This window comes from Zalophus californianus, chromosome 10, assembly GCF_009762305.2.
Source record: "Zalophus californianus isolate mZalCal1 chromosome 10, mZalCal1.pri.v2, whole genome shotgun sequence".
Classification (NCBI taxonomy): Eukaryota; Metazoa; Chordata; class Mammalia; order Carnivora; family Otariidae; genus Zalophus; species Zalophus californianus.
The window spans coordinates 50,829,570-50,846,408 of NC_045604.1; the positions used below are offsets into that span (position 1 = coordinate 50,829,570).

Sequence of the window (16,839 nt, forward strand, 5' to 3'; positions counted from 1 at the left end):
CAGGAAATCCATGGTCCACCTTAGCAAGAAACCAGTTTTTCATTCAGCCAAGCAGTCATCTGTTCATTCATACAGTCATATCACCTGTGAGTCAGCCAATATGCCAGAGAAGATGTTCTAGCTTGGTTGCCAGCTCGAGAGAGGTAATTTAAATTAGCATAAGACTCTATAGAAGCAGAAACAACACAGAGGAGACACAAGTGGTCTGAGAGTACAGCCACGATCACCAGGAGCCTACCCAAGAAGCGCAAGAGCAAGATGACCCTGGAGGAGCTGCAAAAGTGGGAGGAGGAAGAGTTTAACACAAATCCATTCTCCGTGCTCACACAGTCAGTCAGGAACAACACCTACGTAAGGGCTCATGAGTTGTGGCAATAACAAGGAGCTCCTGTGCTGTGTGGAGGCCACTGACAAGCACTGCAACACAGTGCTGGAGAATGTGAAGGTGATTCAGACCAAGGTCCCCAAGAGCAACAAAGGTAAGAAGTCCAAGCCAGTCAACAAGGACCCCTACATCTCCAAGATGCTCCTGTGAAGAGACTCAATCATCATGGTCCTGCAGAACCCACTCACTGATGGCAAGCAGAGGCCTCCACCCTGTTATCAGAAATTAGTCTGACATCCTGCAAAGGCCTATCCTTAGCAATGGAAATAATACAGTGCTGTGTTTTTTTTCTTTATAAATACACAAATAAAGTTTTGAAGGAAAAAAAGATGGAAGGAGAGAGAAAAGGGAGGAAGGGAGGCATGGAGAGAGGGAAAGAAGGAAAAAGAATACACTGGCTTAAAAAACCAAAATGTGGAAAAGACAGGCTTAGAGGTGCTTGGTACCAGGAACTTCAGTGATGCTTCCTGGTATTTCTTCTTGTGATTCTTCTCTCTGTTTCTCTCTGTGTGCTGGTTTCTTTCTGACCAGCATTTCCAAAATGAAGGCTGGTCACCTGTAGCTTCAGACTTATATCCTTACAATCTCAGAAACCAAAATTTCAAGCTCTGGTTAGAAAAATCCCAGGAAAGATCTTCTTGTCCTGCCTCATAACACTTGCTCTCTCAGGGATGAATCTCTGTGGTCAAAGTCTCATAAGCAGTTAGCAGCTCCCAGAGTAGAGCATGGCAAGGAGGAGGTCCGAGAGAAGAGAAGAGTACTATCTCCAAGAGGAAAGAAGGATACTGTGCAAACAAAACAGAAAATGTCCACCCTTCCCATTCAACCTATAATGTTCACCAGATTGTGAAGACACCTTTAACTTGAGAATTAGAAAGAATAATGGAAGTCCATGGCTCCAGCTTTTCACCACTGTGTTCAGTTCTAGAACAGTTTTCTGTTTGTTTGTTTGATTGAGTGACTGATGAGATTGATGAGAGAGAGAGAGAAAGAGAGAGAACACAAGAGAGAAAGAGAAAGAATCCCAAGCAGGCCCCACGCTCAGTGTGGAGCCCAACACAGGGCTCAATCTCACAACCCTGAGATCACAACCTGAGCTGACAGCAAGAGTCAGACACTTAACCGACAGCCACCAAGGTGCCCCCCTGGGTACCATGTTTTAAAGGAGGCCTGGACAAATTAAAGGAGTCTCCAGAGGAGTAATGGCATTAAAAGCTGTACCTTACAAGGTTTGGTTAAAGGAACTGAAACTTACTGTCTTGCAAAAAGGAGGACTAAAGAAATGCATGGGGGCAAAAGGCATCTCTTTCATGCAGAGGAAGGAGCATATTTACTCTATGCTGCCTAGTTATAGGGGTCATAAATATACCTACAGGATTCAGAAAGGTAACATAAGGGCATGGAACTAGCCAGATATTTGAAAAACAATAGTGCATGTGTGATAATTAATGGCAAGTGACAGCCATAGGATGTGGAAATCCGTAGGGAGTGGAGGGCTGTGGACAACAGCAGAACATATGCCCCATCTAAAGGAAGCAGCGCCCACTCAAGTCCATATCATTGTTGCCCTGTAGTAATGTGGGTGCAATATTGCAAGATCTTTCTTTTTCAATAAGAGCCAGAAAACCTGATTTTTATGTAAAATCTCTGTGTCTTCAATGTTGGCTCATTATTTTAAAAACACCATGTGGGCCAAACAAAATACAATGTTGAAAGGGATCTCCCTTGCAGCCTCAGTTTGAAATATCTGCTCTATAAGGTAAAACTAGAACTAGTGGATCAAAGTTAAGAGACAAGTATTTAGTCTTTATAACTTATATGTAGTTTAGTAACAAAAATTCTTCAATCATGATGTAGTAGATGCTTTGTGATGTAGTAAGCACACACTAAATAGAAGCTGATGACCATTATTAAGGAATATTGTAGAAATGAATCCTGGTCTGACTACTCATAATAAAATTCTACAGATTGACTGATATTTTTGAAATGAGATCAGAAAACATTCTCTGAAAGAGGTCCTAAAGAAGTAAAAGACAACATATGAGGACTATATAATCTACTTTGGATTTAAACACACTGCTAACATAGCAACAACTCTGAACAGAAAAGCGACCACTTTCTGGAAAGCAGGACGTGCAGAGAAGTGAATCCGAGGTGATATTTGGGAAGATAGATGGCGGGGGAGGGGGCCTCCATCAGCCACTACCGGCAAGTGCTAGAGCAGCGGAGCACAAAATCGGAACTTTTAGAAGTTGGCTCCACTGAGGGACATTGCTCTAGTAGCTAAGCGGGGGGTGGAACACTCTCTGGGAAAGTGTGGTCTCAGGACCCTCGGGGTCACAGAAAGACCGGGGGTGCCTGAGAGCGGCAGAACTCCCAGGTATCAGAGCGGGGAAGCCAGCTGCAGAGATGGAGCCAAGGAGTGGGCTCTCAGCTCGGGTTGCCATAAACCATGATCCGCGGCACAGTCGGGCCTCTGCTTCTCCAATAGGGACCCAACAAGCAGCAGATCTGGGGAGTCTCCCCTTCCTCCCCCGGGGAGGAGCAGCGTGGGAGCGCATCTCAGGGATCTGCTGGGTTTAGAGACTCCACATGGGGTCGGGTGCCAGAGACAGAAACACTCGGTCACAGGCCAGGTGAACACGGAGTGCGGCCGGAGACCGGGGAGACCTGAGTGATTGACTGCTTTTCTCTGGGGTCTCACTGAGGAGTGGGGCCCCCAGTTCTTGGCTCCTCCAGGGCAGAGTTGGGAGGCCACCATTTTCACTCTCGTCCTCCAAAGCTGTATGAAGGCTTGCAGGGAACAAAAGCTCCCGAGAGCAAACCCCAGCAGATTACTTAGCCCGGACCAGGCAAGGGCAGGGCAATTCCGCCTCCGGCAAAGATATTTGGGAACCACGGCAACAGGCCCCTCCCCCAGAAGATCAGCAAGAACCGCCAGCCAAGACCAAGTTTACCAATCAATGAGAACGGCAGAACTCCAGCGCTAGGGGAATACTGCACATAGAATTAATGGCTTTTTCCCCATGATTCTTTAGTCTTTCAAAGTTAATTTTTTTTAATTTTCTTTTTTTAATTTTTCTTTTTCCCTTTTTCTTTTTTTTTTTTTTGTTTTACTTACTTATTGGAGACAGACAGAGAGAGAGAGAGAGAGAGAGCACATGAGAGGGGGCAGGGTCAGAGGGAGAAGCAGACTCCCTGCAGAGCAGGGAGCCCGATGTGGGACTCAATCCAGGAACTCCAGGATCATGACCTGAGCTGAAGGCAGTCGCTTAATCAACTGAGCCACCCAGGTGCCCTCTTTTTCCCTTTTCCAACCAACATCTTTTCAATCCCTTTTTTAAAAAACCTTTTTTATTTTTCATTTTTAGAGTCATATTCTATCCCTTCATAGTAGTTAACCTTGTTTTTGGTATACATATATATACATATATGTACATATATATACATATATATATATATATATATATTTCTCTCTTTAAAATTTTGGAATACAGTTTCTTCTAACAGACCAAAATATACCCTAAATCTCTAGTGTATGGCTTTGTTCTAGTCTCCTGCCTGATCACATTCTCTCCCCTTTTTTTTTAATTCTCTTCTTTTTTTAACCAACTTCTTATCTTATCAATTCCTTTTATAAAATCTTTTATAATTTTCATCTTGACAATCATATTCCATCCCTTCATCGTATTTACCCTTATTTTTGTATATATATAAGCTTTTCATTCTTTAAAATTTTGGGGAGGCACTTTCTTCTAACGGACCAAAATACACCCAAAATCTACTGTGTGGCACTGATCTATGCACCAGTCTGATCATATTTGATCATATTCTGGTTTTTTTTGTTTGTTTTTTTATCTTTTTCTTTTTCTTTTCTTTTTTTTTCTTTTTTCTTTCTTTCCCTTTCTTTTCACCCAGTTTCAGGTCTCTTCTGATTTGTTTAGTGTATATTTTTCTAGGGTTCTTGTTACCCTGTTAGCATTTTGTTCTCTCATTCATCTATTCTCCTCTGGACAAAATGACAAGATAGAAAAAATCACCTCAATAAAAAGAACAAGAGGCAGTACTGACTGCCAGGGACCTAATCAATACGGATATTAGTAAGATGTCGGAACTAGAGTTCAGAATGACGATTTTAAAGATACTAGCTGGGCTTCAAAAAAGCATGGAAGATATTAGAGAAACCTTTCAGGAGAAATAAAATAGCTGAAATCTAACCAAGCCGAAAGAAAAAAAAGGCTATCAATGAAGTGCAATGAAAAATGGAGGCTCTAACTGCTAGGATAAATGAGGCGGAAGAGAGAATGAGTGATACAGAAGACCAAATGATGGAAAATAAAGAAGCTGAGAAAAAGAGAGATAAACAACTACTGGATCATGAGGGCAGAATTTGAGAGATAAATGATACCATAAGATGAAACAATATTAGAATAATTGGGATCCCAGAAGAAGAAGAAAGAGAGAGAGGGGAGGAGGTATATTGGAGCAAATTATAGCAGAGAGCTTCCCTAGTAAGGGGAAGGAAACAGGCATCAAAATCCAGGAGGCAGAGAGAACCCCCCTCAAAATCAATAAGAATAGGTCAACACCCTGACATCTAATACTAAAACTTACTAGTCTCAGAGACAAAGAGAAAATCCTGAAAGCAGCTCAGGATAAGAGATCTGTAACCTACAATGGTAGAAACATTAGATTGGCAACAGACCTGTCCACAGAGACCTGGCAGGCCAGGAAGGACTGCAATGATATATTCAGAGCACTAAATGAGAAATATGCAGCCAAGAATACTATATCCAGCTAGGCTGTCACTGAAAATAGAAGGAGAGATTAAATCTTCCAGGACAAACAAAAACTAAAGGAATTTGCAAACACGAAACATCCCTACAAGAAATATTGAAAGAGGTCCTCTAAGGAAAGAGAGAGCCTAAGAGTAACATTGACCAGAAAGAAACACAGACAATATACAGTAACAGTCACCTTACAGGCAATACAATGGCACTAAATTCATATCTTTCAATAGTTACCCTGAATGTAAATGGGCTAAATGCCCCAATCAAAAGACACAGTGTATCAGATTGGATAAAAAAACAAGACCCATTGATATGCTGTCTGCAAAAGACTCATTTTAGACCCAAGGCACCCCCAGATTGAAAGTGAGGGGGTAGAAAACTATTTACCATGCTAATGGACACCAAAAGAAAGCTGGGGTGGCAATCCTCATATCAGACAAATTAGATTTAAACCAAAGACTATAATAAGAGATGAGGAAGGACACTATATCATCCTTAAAGGGTCTATCCAACAAGAAGATCTAACAATTGTAAATATCTATGCCCCTAACATGGGAGCAGCCAATTATATAAGGCAATTAATAACAAAAGCAAAGAAACACATCGACAACAATACAATAACAGTGGGGGACTTTAATACCCCCCTCACTGAAATGGACAGATCATCTAAGCAAAAGATCAACAAGGAAATAAAGACTTTAAATGACACACTGGACCAAATGGACTTCACAGATATAGTCAGAACATTCCATCCCAAAGCAACAGAATACACATTCTTCTCTAGTGCCCATGGAACATTCTCCAGAATAGATCACATCCTAGGTCACAAATCAGGTCTCAACCAGTACCAAAAGACTGGCATCATTCGCTGCATATTTTCGGACCACAATGCTTTGAAACTAGAACTCAATCACAAGAGGAAAGTTGGAAAGAACTCAAATACATGGAGGCTAAAGAGCATCCTACTAAAGAATGAATGGGTCAACCAGGAAATTAAAGAAGAATTAAAAAAATTCATGGAAACCAATGAAAATGAAAACACAACTGTTCAAAATCTTTGGGATGCAGCAAAGGCAGTCCTAAAAGGAAAGTATATAGCAATACAAGCCTTTCTCAAGAAACAAGAAAGGTCTCAAATACACAACCTAACCCTACACCTAAAGGAGCTAGAGAAAAAACAGCAAAGAAAGCCTAAACCCAGCAGGAGAAGAGAAATAATTAAAGATCAGAGCAGAAATCAATGAAATAGAAACCAAAAGAACAGTAGAACAGATCAACGAAACTAGGAGCTTGTTCTTTGAAAGAAATAACAAGACTGATAACCCCCTGGCCAGACTTATCAAAAAGAAAAGAGAAATGACCCAAATCAACAAAATCATGAATGAAAAAGGAGAGATCACAACTAACACCAAAGAAATACAAACAATTATAAGAACATATTATGAGCAACTCTATGCCAGCAAATTAGATAACCTGGAAGAAATGGATGCATTCCTAGAGATGTATCAACTACCAAAACTGAACCAGGAAGAAATAGAAAACATGAACAGACCTATAACCAGTAAGGAAATTGAAGCAGTCATCAAAAATCTCCCAACAAACAAAAGCCCAGGGCCAGATGGCTTCCCAGGGGAATTTTGCCAAACATTTAAAGAAGAATTAGTACCTATTCTCCTGAAACTGTTCCAAAAAATAGAAACGGAAGGAAAACTTCCAAACTCATTTTATGAGGCCACCATTACCTTGATCCCAAAACCAGACAAAGACCCCATCAAAAAGGAGAATTCCAGACCAATATCCTTGATGAACATGGATGCAAAAATTCTCACCAAAATACTAGCCCATAGGATCCAACAGTACATTAAAAGGATTATTCACCATGACCAAGTGGGATTTATCCCTGGGCTCTAAGGTTGGTTCAATATCCACAAATCAATCAACATGATACAATACATTAACAAAAGAAAGAACAAGAATCATATGATCCTCTCAATAGATGCAGAAAAAGCATTTGACAAAGGACAGCATCCTTTCTTGATCAAAACTCTTCAGAGTATAGGGATAGAGGGTACATACCTCAATATCATAAAAGCCATCTGTGAAAAACCTACAGCGAATATCATTCTCAATGGGGAAAAACTGAGAGCTTTCCCGCTGAGGTCAGGAACACAGCAGGGATGTCCACTATCACCACTGCTATTCAACATAGTACTAGAAGTCCTAGCCACAGCAATCAGACAACAAAAAGAAATCAAAGGCATCCAAATCGGCAAAGAAGAAGTCAAACTCTCACTGTTTGCAGATGATATGATACTGTATGTGGAAAACCCAAAAGACTCCACCCCAAAACTGCTAGAACTCATACAGGAATTCAGTCAAGTGGCAGGATATAAAATCAATGCACAGAAATCAGTGGCATTCCTATACACCAACAAGACAGAAGAGAGAGAAATTAAGGAGTCGATCCCATTTAAAATTGCACCCAAAACCATAAGATACCTAGGAATAAATTTAACAAAAGAGGCAAAGGATCTATACTCAGAAAACTATAAAATACTCATGAAAGAAATTGAAGAAGACACAAAGAAATGGAAAATCATTCCATGCTCATGCATTGGAAGAACAAACATTGTGAAGATGTCAATGCTACCTAGAGCAATCTACACATTCAGTGCAATCCCCATCAAAATACCATCTACTTTTTTCAAAGAAATGGAACAAATAATCCTAAAATTTGTATGGAACCAGAAAAGACTTCGAATAGCCAGAAGAATGTTGGGAAAAAGAAAAGCAAAGCTGGCGGCATCACAATTCCGGACTTCCAGCTCTATCACAAAGCTGTCATCATCAAGACAGTATGGTACTGGCACAAAAATGGACACATAGATCAATGGAACAGAATAGAGAGCCCAGAAATGGACCCTCAACTCTATGGTCAACTAATCCTTGACAAAGCAGGAAAGAATGTCCAACGGAGAAAAGATGGTCTCTTCAACAAATGGTGTTGGGAAAATTGGACAGCCACATGCAGAAGAATGAAACTGGACCATTTCCTCACACCACACAAAAAAATAGACTCAAAATGGTTGAAAGACCTAAACATGAGACAGGAGTCCATCAAAATCCTAAAGGAGAACACAGGCAGCAACCTCTTCGACCTCAGCCACAGCAACTTCTTCGTAGAAACATCGCCAAAAGCAAGGGAAGCAAGGGCAAAAATGAACTGTTGGGATTTCATCAAGATAAAAAGCTTTTGCACAGCAAAAGAAACAGTCCACAAAACCAAAAGACAACTGACAGAATGGAAGAAGATATTTGCAAATGACATATCAGATAAAGGGCTAGTATCCAAAATCTGTAAAGAACTTCTCAAACTCAACACCCAAGGATCAAATAATCCAATCAAGAAATTGGCAGAAGACATGAACAGACATTTTTTCCAAAGAAGACATCCAAATAGCCAACAAACACATGAAAAAGTGCTCAACATCGCTCAGCATCAGGGAAATCCAAATCAAAACCTCAATGAGATACCACCTCACACCAGTCAGAATGGCTAAAATTAACAAGTCAGGAAATGACAGATGTTGGCGGGGATGCGCAGAAAGGCGAACCCTCCTACACTATTGGTGGGAATGCAAGCTGGTGCAACCACTCTGGAAAACAGTATGTAGCTTCCTCAAAAAGTTGAAAATAGAGCTACTGTACAACCCAGCAATTGCACTACTGGGTATTTACCCCAAAGATACAAATGTAGTGATCTGAAGGGGTACGTGCACCTCGATCTTTATAGCAGAAATGTCCACAATAGCCAAACTATGGAAAAAGCCAAGATGTCCATCGACAGATGAATGGATAAAGAAGATGTGGTATATACATATGTGTATATATATATATATATATATATATATATATATACACACAACAGAATATTATGCAGCCATCAAAAGGAATGAAATCTTGCCATTTGCAATGACGTGGATGAAACTGGAGGGTATTATGCTGCACGAAATAAGTCAATCAGAGAAAGACATGTATCTTATGATCTCACTGATATGAGGAATTCTTAATCTCAGGAAACAAACTGAGGGTTGCTGGAGTGGTTGGGGGGGTGGGAGGGATGGGGTGGCTGGGTGATAGACATTGGGTAGGGTATGTGCTATGGTGAGCGCTGTGAATTGTGCAAGACTGTTGAATCACAGACCTGTACCTCTGAAACAAATAATACAGTATATGTTAAAAAAAAAAAAAGTAGATAGCAGGAAGGGAAAAATGAAGGGTGGGAAATCAGAGGGGGAGACGAACCATGAGAGACAATGGACTCTGAGAAACAAACTGAGGATTTTAGAGGGGAGAGGGGTGGGGGGATGGGTTAACCTGGTGATGGGTATTAAAGAGGGCACGTACTGAATGGGGCACTGGGTGTTATATGCAAACAATGAATCATGGAACACTACATCAAAAACTAATGATGTAATGTATGGTGATTAATATAACATAATAAAATAAAATTAAAAAAATAAACACACTGCTGAAAGAGACAGTGGGGAAAACCAACGTAACACAATATTTCTAAGTGTAGGCAAGAAAGACCACACTGAAAATACATATATAATACATGTCCTGACAATGGGATAGGATTTTAATGGACATAAATCCAAATCTCTTTCTGTGTAGTTCCAAGAAGAAAAGGAAAAAAAAAAAAAAAAGGTTTCCTAGACCTGTGACATGTTTTAGGATGTTCGGACTGAGGGAAGTGTGGTTTTGGGGGTTACGTGTTCTGGACTTTTATCCTTGGTCTGTTACTCATGAGTCATATGACCATGGACAAGTAACATCCCACACTCTCCAAACAACTAGAATGATTTGCCATCATTTCAACTTCAATATTGCTAAAATAGTATTCCCACTTTTTTTTTTCTTAAACTCCCTTTCTTGATTTCCTCATATCAAGGGAAGCATCAAAATCTGAACTCTTCCTAGACTCCACTGTCCTATCATTTGCCCACTATCATGAAGGGAGGTCTCTGAGATGACATCATAAGCAATAAGCTAAAGAGGAAATTCAAGTTCTTGGTATAGTGGACAAGGTAAGGAACTGCCACTTGAAACCAAAAACAATGAGGTGCCTACAATAAGGAAGGTCAATTGCTGAGCCACAGGACTAGTAAAGGTATACTCTGGGCATTATAAAAACCAAATGAAAGCTCAGAAATTACCTCTACAGAGTCCAGATAAGTTCTAAGACAGCACCCACCTCTTCCCATTTTTGCCTGTAGGATTTTGGGCAAGGGAGAAGCTTCCATCTTGTAGTATAGCCATGTTCCTCAAACTTCAGTGTAAAGTATGTATCTAACAAACTCAATGATAACTTTAGATGTATTTTTTTAAAGACTTATTTATTTTATTAGGGGGAGAGGGGCAAAGGGAGAGAGAGAATCCCAAGCAGACTCCCCACTAAGGCGCAAAGCCCGACGCTGGGCTCGATCTCACAACCCTGAGATCATGACCCAAGCTGAAACCAAGAGTCGGATGCTTAACCAACTTAGCTGCCCAGGTGCCACTTTAGATATATTCTTAAGAGGGAAAATATGACCCTTATTTAAAAAGCAGCTATGTGACTCCTAACACTGCCAATGCCCGGATATATTTAATTATTTTTGTAAGTGACTGCAGAAAAATTAGTTGAAGGGGATAATGGTAAATGTCACCTTAACATTTGTTTAAAAGTGGTACACATAAATTTGTCTTCAAAATTTACTGCAAGGGCGCCTGAGTGGCTCAGATGGTTAAGCATCTGCCTTCGGCTCAGGTCATGATCCCAGGGTCCTGGGATCGAGTCCCGCATGGGGCTCCCTGCTCCTTGGGAGCCTGCTTCTCCCTCTGCTTCTCTCTCTCTCTCTCTCTCTCATGAATAAATAAATAAAATCTTTAAAAGAAAAACAAGATTTACTGCAATATTCATTTCCCTTTTTGCTAAAACATAACAAAGATGCCATAAGACTAAAATGCTTAGTCTGAGAGGTTATACTGTTGCTCCTAGTATATAGGAAAGCTAAACAAACAAACAAACAAAAACTTTTTCAGACAATTAAGGTCACACATACAGTTGTTGACAAGCTCTTACTAGTAAAATGTTTCTGCCTTTCTCAGTACGATTGCCCAGCTACCATATACATGATTTGACTAATAACTAATAATACACAATACCTGCATTTTAACTAGAGGCAGTTTAGCAGAGTGGGTTATAGCGTGGCCTCCTGTAGCCAGGCTGCCTGAATTGAAATCGCAGCTCCACCACCTACTAGCTGGTAAGTCTCTTAACTTCTGCATAGTGTCCTCCTTTATAAAATAGTAAACCTACATGTGTAGTGAGAATTAAATAATATATATGAGACGGTGCCCAACACATAGTTAGTGCGAGGTAACTGTAAGTTATTATTATCTCTTGCCTCATAGATTCCATGTGTCCTGTAGATATTCAATAGGCTCCTTCCTCTATCCCAGACACTGTACCAAGCACTGCACGAGGCACTGGAATATGTGTAGTATTTTCTAAACTAGCAGCAGGAGTTTCATTAGTGTAGGCAGTGCATTCTCAAGTACAAAAACTAAACAGTAAAGTGGAAGGAGGTGCAAGCCTCCTTCTATCTAATTAAATGCATAAATTAGATACTACACTGAGTGTGTTTCAATGGGAGGTCACCCATAATCTGTTTGCAAAATTTGCAGTTAGACAGTGACCCACTCAGGTGGCTTTTGCAACATCTACATTAAATTTGCATCTGGCTTAAATTTCTGTATTAGATGATGCTTCTAATTTGTGTTTTGGGTTAAGGCCCAGCTCCCAATGTGTGGACAGAGAGCTACAAATGAGGAGGTCGTGTTATCAGAAGGCTGGGGGGTGGGGCGGGGAGAGGAGGGGACCAGAGTTTTGATGTGAGTGTCGTGTGCCAGTTCTCATATGTCTATAGCCCAGGCCAAAATCTGCCCTCAGTTATGCATGCACAGCTTTCATTGACGTCAGTAAGAACTGTGCTCATGTAACAGGAGGCAGAAATTTGGCTCTTTGATTTTAATAGAATTAAATGCCAAAAGTTTTGCTGATGCAGGTTGCAAATTTAAACCCCAAAGGGTCAAGAAAATGCAACTGAACATTGTTCTGTTGGCAATCTCATCTTTTGCACAGGCCATGTAATTAAGCAAGACCCGAATTTCTCAAGCCTGACTTGGAAGCCCCTGATACTATTATGCCTATGAGTTGTGTGTGGCCTCCAATTGCAGTAAGACCTTTAAGTATGATTCCAAGATTTTGTCTGTGGCTTCAGATAAAAGGCTAACACATAGCCCAAATTCATTGTCAGTTGCAGGATTTCATTCCCGGTCTGAGTTTTAACAATGCTGAAATCAGTTGGTGGTGCCGAACAGACTCCACTCCCCACCTTAGATGATTGGAGAATTATGTAATGAAATTTGGGGACTTAGCATTCTTAGAGTATTCAGTTTATGTTTCAGTTTAATTTGTGTTCAGACATATCCATAGCTTTGTCTTAATATTTGTGTGGTTTTTAAAATTTAATTTAATTTTATGCAGTGATGTTAACAATTGGATCTCCCAGACCTGAGCATCTGGTAGTAAGTTTCTGAGTGGCAAAACATAATTCAAGAGAAATATAAGGCCAGCCCAATGACTACCCCCCTCAAAAAAAAAAAAAAAATCCCTTAACTAAGAGTGGAGATGTTTTTGGTTCCTTTAACCAAGTACTCAGAGTTCTGTTTCCTACTTTGGGTCCAGAGAAGCAGACATTCTCTTGAATGGTTATTGAGAACTTAAATAGATGTATGCCTAAGTGTGTCTCCCATGCTGTGAGTTTCCTTGTGGATGACATGACCTAGCAAAGCCTTCTTGGCCACTTACCACTTCTCATTCTTCCCTTTTCAGGGGAGGAATACATTATATGAATGGTAAATCTGGGAACAATAACAGAATATACCTAAGCTCTTTGGGATCTTCCTGCCTGCAGAGAGCATATATTCTGTTCTGGTCCCAAACTACAGATTTTGCCCCTGAGAAGGGAGACTGCATTACCTGTAACTGAGGATGAAGTCTTATATTCAGGAGATTGATATTTATGAATCCATCATATATAAACCACATTCTCCAACACCTTCAGAAGCAACAGAACTGCCATCTTGACATTTTAATGAAGGGACATTGGTGGACAAGTGCCAAGAAGTTACTAGCTAATGTCTGAAAATGGCCATTTAAAAACTAACAGACTAAGAGTATTACTTAGAAATAAAGAAGCAAACATGAAGGGGAAAAGAACAGTTTGAAAGTGGCTGCCCTTGAAAATCAGATTGGGAGAACTGACATGGGCTAGGGCAACAGGTCACTACCCTCACTCTCCTTCAACATTCAACTTCATTTTGACATTTGGTAAACAGTTCTTGATTCCACGCTTAATATATCATGGAACAGTAACATATCAGAGTAGGAGAGACTCCAATAGATCTTCTCCTGTGTTTTGCAAATTGAGAGTCACAATTGGTTAGCATGTCATGAAATCAATTTGTTGAATTGTAACCAACATTTTGAAATTGGTGCAATGCAGTGAAATAAATGGACTAGATCAGAGAGCACTGGGATCTGGATCACAATATAAAATACATTTTTATTGTGGATTATAATAAAAAATGTTTGGAATCTATTCAGTTTTTCCAATTTCCTACTTAACCCTCAATGAGTTTCCTTAACTATAATACCCATTTCATAGACCAAGCCAAGCAGTTCTAAATGAGAGTATGCATATGAAAATGTTTGGAAACTATAAAGCTAAAACCACATTTAAGGTATTATTTTGATTATATCACCATCATTATCATCATGATCATCAACATCATCATCATTATTACTGTTATTATTATCAGTGGAGAGATGTCCAAGCTAGCTGACCTTTAATTTTGTACATCACTTCGACATGAAAGCAGCCATAGAACCAGCCCAACCTATACCCACACTCTTCTAAGAAGCTACCAATGCCATGTAGGGCATGGGCCAGAGCCCCAGATCAGTCGAGGTAGCACTGATCTGATAGCATATTTAGGCTGCATGGAAGGGTAATAGTTATGACAGACCTTGGAATTATACAGACTGGGATCCAAATTTAGCTCTGCCACTGATGAACTACACAACTTGAGATAAATCATTTAACTTCCCTGAGTTTTGGGATATCATCATTATCGTCAATGTCATCAAAACAATGACTTTTGTTTTATATTCTGGAAACACAGAGAAGAAATGTTCCTCACTCTCACTAGAGAAACTGCAGAGCCAATGAAGAGATATAGGTGCTGCCTGAGCTGAGAGAGAGCAGGGAAAGGAGGAGAAAGAGCAAATCTAAGCCAGCTCTGTAGCCACCTAAGCATGGCCTGTGCAAGGCGCCAGTGAGACCCACAGTGCGCAACTCTACCACCCATGCTGTGTAAGTACTACTGACTCTACTAGCTTTACACACATTTCTCGTTCTCAAGTCTATATCTTGCTATTTCTAATCTCATGCATTTGACCCACTAGCATTGTGACTTAGGATTCATGCTGCATGTTTAAGAGCATCCTGTGGGCATCCACCCACACACTTGTCCAGAATAGAAGAATCTGGGGTCTACTACATTTGACAAGTGTTACATGTAAGGGATGGAAGACTTTGGCTCATGTTCCAGTTCTGCCAATTTCTCATGTGACCTTTGCTAAGTCATTTCATCTCTCTGATCTTACTTTCCTGCTTCAGTAAGATCAGATGAAACCAAGCAGAAAATCAAGACTCAAAGAACAGTGAATAAAAATTTGGGAATATTAATGATATTAATGGAAGCAAAATACATAACCACTGTGACATTTTTTATTTTAGAAATGTTTCTAAGGTTGTCTTGGTGGCTCAGTCAGTTAAGCATCTGCCTTCGGCTCAGGTCATGATCTCAGGGTCCTGGGATCCAGCCCGGAGTCAGGCTTCCTGCTTGGCAGGGAGTCTGCTTCTCCCTCTCCCTCTGCCCCTACCCACCCCTACTTGTGCTCTCACTCTCTCTCTCAAATAAATAAAATCTTGTTTAAAAAAAGAATTTTAAAGGTTTTATTTATTCATTTGACATAGAGAGAGAGAGCACAAGTAGACAGAGCACAGACAGAGGGAGAGGGAGAGAGAGAAGCAGCCTCCCCGCCAAGCAGAGAGCCCAACATGTGGCTCGATCTCGGGACCCTAAGATCATGACCTACAGCGAAGGCAAATGTTTAACCAAGTGAGCCACTCCACTCCGGCGCCCCAAAAAAAGAAATGCTTTTAAGTAAATAAAATAATACTGTTCTTTTGTTATGTTGATCTTTACTATTTAAAAAGAAACCTTGATTCCCCCCCCACAAATACACTTATCAATTCAAATAAATTCCTTTGACACTCATCACCTGTCACAATCTGGTTCTACCTACACTTTTTTTCATTTCTTTAAATTTTTTCTTGTTATGTTAATCACCATATATTACATCATTAGTTTGTGATGTAGTGTTCCATGATTCATTGTTTTGGTTCTACCTACATTTTTTACTTCATTTTCCATCATTCCCCCTACTCTATTCATCCTATGCTGAAGCTACACTCAGCCTTGGCTCTTCCCAAACATGTCAGACGTATTCATAACTCCCTGTTTCTATTCATGCAAATGTCCTCTCTTCCCTAACTCCATGCTTGCATTCAAGCCCAGTGGAGTAGTCACCCCATCTGTGAAGGTAGCTCCCAACTCCTCCCCAAGCAAAACTAACCTTTTCTACTTGAGGATTTCCATAACACTTAATCCAAACAGATAGTGTAGGGCATACCAAAGGATATCCTCACAGTTCTATTTCCACCACCACCCCCACTAGACCATCAGCACCTTGGGGGCAGAGACTATTCACCCATGTTTGAGTATTTAGCCTTTCCATAGAGTCTGGCACTTACCTAGCATAGAGTAAATGTCTGATCAAAGAACAAAGTTATCTTAACTTTTCAAGATTCACAGCCTTTGATAAGGTTATGAAGGAGATTCTCATTCTTTCTCCTTCAGGCTACAAAGCCAGCAGGGGCTCAGCTCTTGTGAGTTAAAGGCAGAGCCAGCACTTGGGATCAGGCTGGGGAGACTAGCATATGGTCACCACTCATTTTGTAGTAAGTAAGATAGTCTCTAGTTTGGACTAAGAAACATGGTAACAACAACAAAAAATCCCTATTTTGGGTATGTTGGGAATCTTGGGGTTCAGGTAGACTATGGGACTCCTATTACAGCTGTAGAATGACCATAAGGTAGAAGAGTCAAGTGGTTTGGGTCCTTTGACCCTACCCATCCTCCATGAAAGTGCAGGGTCCTCACTAAGAAATACCGAACCATGATCGAGCCAGCTAATTCCTGATGCCTGTATTGTCTACTTGGAGCCCCAGTCACTTCAGACAAACATAAACCCCAAGCAGTGTGCATGGACTAATGGAGTCTTTCTGCATCCCTGGGGGGAGAAGATGAACACACACATGAAATGTTTGGAAGAGAATGAACAGCAATATATAACCAGGGACCAAAGTATGCCAAACAGACAATAGGTCTCCTAGTTTATGATTCTACATCTGTATCACACAAACA

At 40.5% G+C, this 16,839-nt stretch overlaps 1 pseudogene; it reads left to right on the top strand.

Moving 5' to 3' along the window:
• Positions 1-234: 234 nt before the first annotated feature.
• On the top strand, positions 235-619 carry LOC113932597 (annotated as a pseudogene).
• The last annotated feature ends 16,220 nt before the right edge of the window (positions 620-16,839 follow it).